This window comes from Cotesia glomerata, linkage group LG6, assembly GCF_020080835.1.
Source record: "Cotesia glomerata isolate CgM1 linkage group LG6, MPM_Cglom_v2.3, whole genome shotgun sequence".
NCBI lineage: Eukaryota > Metazoa > Arthropoda > Insecta > Hymenoptera > Braconidae > Cotesia > Cotesia glomerata.
Window position 1 is genome coordinate 21,034,162 of NC_058163.1, and position 7,464 is coordinate 21,041,625.

A 7,464-nucleotide genomic window follows, 5' to 3' on the forward strand; every position below is an offset into this window, starting at 1 on the left:
GAAAAAAAATCACAATAAGACATAAAAAAAAAAAAAAAAAAATCACAAAATACGTTTTCAACTACGAGTCTTTGTTAAAATTAGTGGATAAATCATGTGAAGCGGTTTTTGTACTCATGTTCTACGTTAATTTTTTTTAGATAGGTTTTTTTTTGTATGTACTCCACTTCCAAACTTTTTTTGAATGTTTTAAGGATCTATCTCCATTGATAATTAGTTGTGAGCCGTAGTTAAGTATATCAAACAAAAAAAAAAAATTAAAAATTAAAAAAAAAATTTCAACATATTAAAAAATACTCATATTATATAAATATATAAATATACATTGATAGAGATGAAAAGCAAATAAATAATAATTATTATTAAAAGTAAAGTTATTATTAATTAAAAAATAAAATATAAACGTTAAAGGCAAATCCAATAGATAAAAAATAAACAAACCTTGTAATAATATACTGTTTGAATAACGTTTTAATTTTTATTTAATGTGCAAATGTTATTTGTTATAAACTGTCACTAATTAGACGTGTAATCCTGTCGGCAGCGTGACAAAAATCCTCAAAGTAATTCACCCTGGTATTAAATGCGTATAATTAAATTATTATAGGAAGTAAAAATTTTTTTTTTGAGGAGGTTCGTTAGTTTTTTTTCATTTTTAATTTTGATTAATTATTTCGTCAATAAATTTTTTTACTCGTTTATTTTTATTGAGATTATTTAGCGATTTAGTTTAAAAATTTTTAATATTATAAAATATTAACAAAAAATAAATAATAATAATTAAAAAATATTAAAGGTTTAAAAATAATAAAATTAAGATGAAATATTAAGTAATTTAAATGAATAAAATTTATTTATAATTTTTTTACTGATTTAATAATTTGTATAATTTATAAATAATACAATTAAGTGACTAATGATAATTATTATTATAAAAACTAATAAATATTTCAATAATAATAATAATAATAAAACAATACCAAAATCCATAAAATAAAATTTTAAATTTTTGTAACTAACGATTCTCCTTAAGTGTTGAAAAAAAGGACGATTGGAAAGATTTTAATGGAGGTAAGATTTTAATAAGAAGGTAAAAAAAAAAATAAACAATTTTGTTAGAATTGTTTTTTAAAAACAAGTCCGAAATGCACACTGCCGCAGTAGCATAATATCTTTCTTGATGTTATTTATTATATTTATTAAAATTATAGTTACTGTTGCACAGCCACTGAAGTTTAGTATGAAAATAATAATAAAAAAAAAATAAATAAATAAAAGAAGGATGAAAAAAGTAAAAGTTGGTCCAGTGAATAAGGAACTTTAATAATAATAAATTCAATGTTATAATTAGTCTCCCATTACACGACTTTGCTGACTCTAATACTTGAGTTCTAACATAATAGCAATTATAATTATAATTACAATTACAATAATTGATAATAATAATAATAATAATAATAATAATAATAATAATAATATTAATAATAAAGTAATAATGCGTAAGATTATAAAAAATACTAGACATAATAATTAATAACAATAAATTATAATTGTGTGTTTCACTGTAATATATGATATTTTAAATAGACAAAAAAACGCGTCTTATGATCCATACTTTTAGTCTTAACGAGCTCTCTCTTGTTTTTTTATTTTATTATTAGTAGCAGTAGTTTTAAGTATAAATATTCGATTAAATTATAATAATAATTATAATAATAATAATAATAATGAATGATAAAAAAGCAATTTCGATTAACTATAAAATACACTTAGAAACCTTTTTACGACTTTTACCTTCACATCACACTTTGTTTAATCACATTGTAGTGGTTGTAGAGGTCAAATGCGGTTGTATTGATAATGACAAATGTCTTTCATCCTCCTCAAGGTATCAACCAATGTGAATGATGATACTGAAATTAATGATATAAATTTTTTTTTAATTAAAATTATTTTAACAATTTTCTTAATAAATTAAATGACGCTGAATGGAACTGACTACTATAATTTGTAACTAATTCTTATAAGAATTTGTTACAATTAAAAAAATGCTTTAAAAAATTATCACTCATAAAAATACTAAAAAATGATCACTATTAAAATCTAAATTTAAAATTAAAAAATATAAATATCAATTAACTTACTACTTTACTGCTTTTCTCTAATCCCTCGTACGACATTCCATTCATCGACCTCAATTACAATTTTATAGGCCACGTTGGCCGAATATCTTCTGGGCAGGTATCCGACCGGTATGAAAAATAATGAATAAATAGTAGTATCCCGAGAAAAAATATTTATATATAACTATATATATTTATATATAAATTGGTTATATATGAAAAATGGCCAAATATAATCATATCTAATCATATATAATTATATATAACAATATTTAATTATATATTTATTACATCTAATTAATTATTGGGTTAATTTTATGGATATAGTATTTAATATGGTCCTACGCAATTCTCTGTAACCAATTATAATGCAAAAAAAAATATCTAGCTATAATTTTACGGCTATAACACCAGCGGTCACCCATCCAACTATTAACCCTGCTCAATGCTGCTTAACTTTAGTGATCTCCGTGCGTCTTAAAGTTTCTGTCTGCTGTGCTGCTGTCTTAGATGACAATGATTCTATGATTTACATAATGTATCATATGAGTTTATCATAAATATAACATAAAAATTGATTTTATAATATATTTGGATAGTCATAATTCATAATTTATTTATTTGACCGAATCTCATTATAATATAACACTTATTTAAATAATAAAATAAATAATGATTTTACTATTAGGTAGTAGCAGAGCAGACCAAAACATCTCATAGGAAATGTAACAAATTTTGTACTTCAGAATTATTTAAACGTAATTATAAACATCATTTTACACTTTTCGTGATTACCAAAAAAAAATTTTTATATATATTAATTATATATAAGCATGTATAATTATATATACTTATATATAATTATATATGGGATTATATATAATCTTGGATGGCTGTATATTGCTCCATATATAGTCATTTATAATTATATATGATTATATATGACCTCATATACAATTCCATATATAATCATGTATGATTATATATAACTATATATAATTATATATGGAACTATATATAATTTTGCTTGGCTGTATATTGTTCCATATATAGTCATATATAATTTAATTATCTATCGAAGAGCGAAGCGTTTTTTTTTTTCAAAATTTTATCACATACATGAGAAAAACACGTTTGAAAATCAACTATAAACCGCTCTTAATGACAAATTTAGCTATGAATTATGGCTCTTTACCGTAAGATGGACGGTGGTGTTTATTATTCGGTAGGTCTTATTAGGTGACTGAATGGTAGTTATGGACAATGTCTCGGATAGCTTAACTTGTAGAGCCTTTGGCGCGTAACCAAACGATCCGGGTTCGAATCCCGGTCTGGACTGTCTGAATTATTTTTTCGGTTACCGAAAAATTCCTACTGAGTAAGGTCCTCCCTCCCCCCTTTATCCTTTATTTCCCCAGTTCCCAAATTTGTCTTTAATGACAAATTTAGCTATGAATTATGGCTATAATAAACAATAAATATTTACTGTTTAAAATTTTTTTACTTAATGATTAATTAACTTTGGATTTTCCATTGAATGGCCAAGGCTAGGTTACCCAATTCTGGCTCAAGTGTGGGTTGCCATTCAACGGCCATGGCTAAGCTTCCCAGCTTTGGCCCAAGGCTGGGGTTCTTTTGCCTCGGCCATTCTATGGCGAACCAGTCTTGGCTCAGGCTTGGGTAATCATTGATTTGGCCAAGGTATAGTTGCCCAGTCTTGGCCCAAGGCTGGGTTCTTTTTCCTCGGCCATTCTATGGCGAACCAGTTTTGGCCCAACGCTCGGTTCTCATGCCTCGGCCATTCTATGGTGAACCAGTGTTGGCCCAGGCTCGGATAATCATTGGGCCAGCCAAGGCTGATTACCCAGTCGTGACCCAAGCATGGGCCAATATCGGTGCGCCAAGCTTGGTTGCCCAGTACTGGGCCAGGCAAGGCACCGTCATTCAATTATGGCAGTTCCTAGATGGGTACTCACAACTTAAGCCACGAATAACTCTTGAAGGAATGATTTTATCGAAAAATTATAAGAAAGCTTTTTTGTAAAGCATTCAATTTCCTATCAGAATACACATCGATAATAGTCGTAGTGGCATTTTTTTCGGTGGAAACAAAATTAATAACAAAAAGTTGCAAATTCCCATGTTATTTAAATGGGAAATGTAACTCGATTGGGGCAAGGTTTAATTTGGGAATTAAGAGCTTATTCATATAGGATATTATTTTTTAGGTCAAGAACTGAAAATCCAGGGGGCGTCAGCGAAAAAAAAATCAACTTGGTACATAACGGACACCCTAATAAATATAGACTAGCAAATTTAGAAACCCGTGATTTTAGACATTTGTAAATTTTTATTTATATAAATTCATAAATTCAAATAAAAATACAATTAAATATATAATTGCTTGCAATTTACGAGCTAATAAAAAATTAAAACAAAACTTCTATAATGCTCGAGAGCACTCGACTACAGCCCTTCGATGTTTACGGGTCGGTTTTAAAACAAGAGTGACAATTTTAAAAAAGTGAGTGTCGTATTTATCACAGTTAGCTACTCATGGAGGTTTGTGAACTATTTTTTAAAGTGAATTATTCTTTCAATTTTGTTTAAATTGATGCTTATAAAGCTTATAAAGATTTTCCTTTTATTGATTTCTTTATTTACAGATGTCGAAATTTTAATTTTTCTATTTTACCATAAAATTTTCAATCGTCACGAACCAATGACGCGCACTGTAAGTTTCACGTTAGAGTAATTCAAATTTTAACATGCGATCTCACAAAGCTTTTGACACCCCCCCCCTGCCCCTTGTCACATAATGTCACATTCTGGTGATACCCTCTCTCCCCCCCTTTAAGGTGTGACGTAATTTATGGATGACCCCTAACCAGACTCCAAGACGCTAGGAACCGCATTGGAGCATGTCCCGGCTGCGTGCACTTATTCATATTCACGATAATAAATTTTTGATCATTGATGATCGTCAGCTGGCTTTGAAACCTAATTGTCAACGCTCGATTTAATTCACATCTCCATATTTGGGTACCGAACTGATAAAATTGCATCCCGACTGTTAAGTTTTCAATTTCATAAGGGAACCAGCGGTCTTCCCTTATAAACATATTTGTTATAGAATCCATATTACTAACTTCCTAACTGTAAGGACTAACTAAAACTAACTGTAATTAACTTTGACTGTGCTTTTATATTCTTTCAATAACTGGAAGAGGGGTAATATATTTTCCGCAAGAAAATTCTCAGAAGAAATTAAATGAGAATTAAAATTATTGGCTTAAAATTATTAAATACTGACCGCAGATGATCAGCCAAGTAATAAACCACACATAGTTACGAATATTATAAAATATAATTCCCTTCGTTGGAAGAATAGAATTAAATAAAAATATTTTTTCGAATTTCAGTAAATCTGGTAAGGCACAATTTTACTGTGGTGTACTTAAGGCTAGTGTTTCAATCCGGGATTAAATTTTATCCAAGATATGATGATTATTGTCAGAATATCTATGTACAAAAATATATAGATATTTTGTCATTGAATAAAATTTAATCCCGGATTGAAAAACTGGCCCTTAAAAATTGAAAACATTGAAACTACCAGACAGCTAAATTTTTTACTGTTTTTTCAACAAAAGCATTATTTAAAAAAAAGTCCAGCTATATTATTCAAAATTTTTTCTTGTGAAATAAAAAAAGACTTGTTTGCATGTTCATGAAATTTAAAAAAATTTTACAAGTTGTCAGAGATGCCTGCTGACTTCTCTGAGCTGACTTCTCAGTCTCTGAGCTGACTTCTCAGTCATTAGCCATGACTGAAGGAAATAAGAATCAACGAGTAAGGTAAGTATTGGGCACGTAAAATGATAAGAGTAAAATGAACCATTTTTTATATAAATCACAGTTGTATGTATAATTATCAGTTTGAATCTCCTCGTAAGTTTTCTTGAAATGTTTGAGACAGCTGATATGTGACCACCTCTGACAGCTTTCACATGAAACCCAATTAAAATTTTTTCTAAATATAGACTTGAGTAAAAAAAAATTTTAATTCATGCTTTACCTGATTTCCTTCGTCAAAATAAATATAAAAAACTGAACAATATAAATATTTAATGAACAAATGAAAAAAATAGAGATCTGAAAAAAATTATCTTCAGATTTTTAAAAAATGAAAACAAAAAACTTTTTTTTTTGTTTCTCATCATTTTTTATTTTAATATTCCTGACCAAAATTTTCAAAAAAATCAAAAAATAAGGATATTCAAGAAATAAATAAGAAAATAAAAAATCTGAGATAAATCATCTTTAGATTCTTGAAAAATGAAAACATGACATTTTTTTGATTTTGATTATTTTTTACTTTGATATCCGGCACCAAAATTTTCAAAAACATCAAAAATTAAGGATATCTAACGATCCAACTAACAGATTTAAAATAAAAAAAATATCACCCTTAGATTTTTCAAAGACGAAAAGTCGACTTTTTTTTTTAATAATAATAATAATAATTTTACTCGCAGATATACGTCCCAGAATGCCCTAAGCCAAAATTCAAAAAACTAACTGAAATCACCTTTTTAGAATCTAAAAATAAATTAAATTTGAAAATTTCATATTTATGAAACGATAGGAAACACGGTGAGAGTTTCCCAAAATTTAATTTTTAATTTAAAAAATTTTTTATTAGCAAAAAAAAAATTTCGTTTATTGTCACCTGTAGATAAGTCAACGACAAACCATTTCTAATTTAGTAAACTTGAAAAACTTAATTTCGCTTGTAGATCCACTGATTCGGTAGAGTCTGGCGCCGATTCCGTTGTAAACGGAGCGCCAGATATCCCTATCCGAAATTTTATTTTGTCTGCCATCCGCTAACTTCAGGGTCATACCTGTTTAGTGTCTAAAGACAAGCTGATAGAATCATTGACAGGTAAAATCAGATCATCATCTCTCTTTCCCCCTAAAAATAAAAAAAAATATAAATTACCAGAAATAAAAAAAAATAGTTATATAAATATACTTACAATATTTAATAACTACAATATTAACAGGAGCTATACAAGTAACAATATTATTGTTATTCATATTTATTAACAAAATATTTCAGAAACGTCAAACTTGAGACTTGGACTGGAAGTGTGACAACGAAAGCATAAAAAAAATCTGCTTACGTTTTGATTTCTCTTCACGTATCCATTGTAATACTTATTTAAAACTTGACATTAAAATACATATTATAAATACCTATGCTGTACCTTTATTTACATGTATTTTCCACTAAGTAAATACACAAGTTTAACAAAGACAGACTCAATTTTCAACT

The 7,464-nt window shown here is 27.7% G+C and overlaps 1 long non-coding RNA gene across 1 annotated transcript; it reads right to left on the reverse strand.

The window, feature by feature from the left end:
* Positions 1–6,074: 6,074 nt before the first annotated feature.
* LOC123267164 lies at positions 6,075–7,446 on the reverse strand. The gene is made up of 4 exons (XR_006509983.1): positions 7,166–7,446; positions 7,031–7,101; positions 6,202–6,233; positions 6,075–6,126 (listed from the first exon to the last, which is right to left on the reverse strand). It is a non-coding gene; the product is annotated as an uncharacterized LOC123267164 (long non-coding RNA).
* Positions 7,447–7,464: the final 18 nt, after the last annotated feature.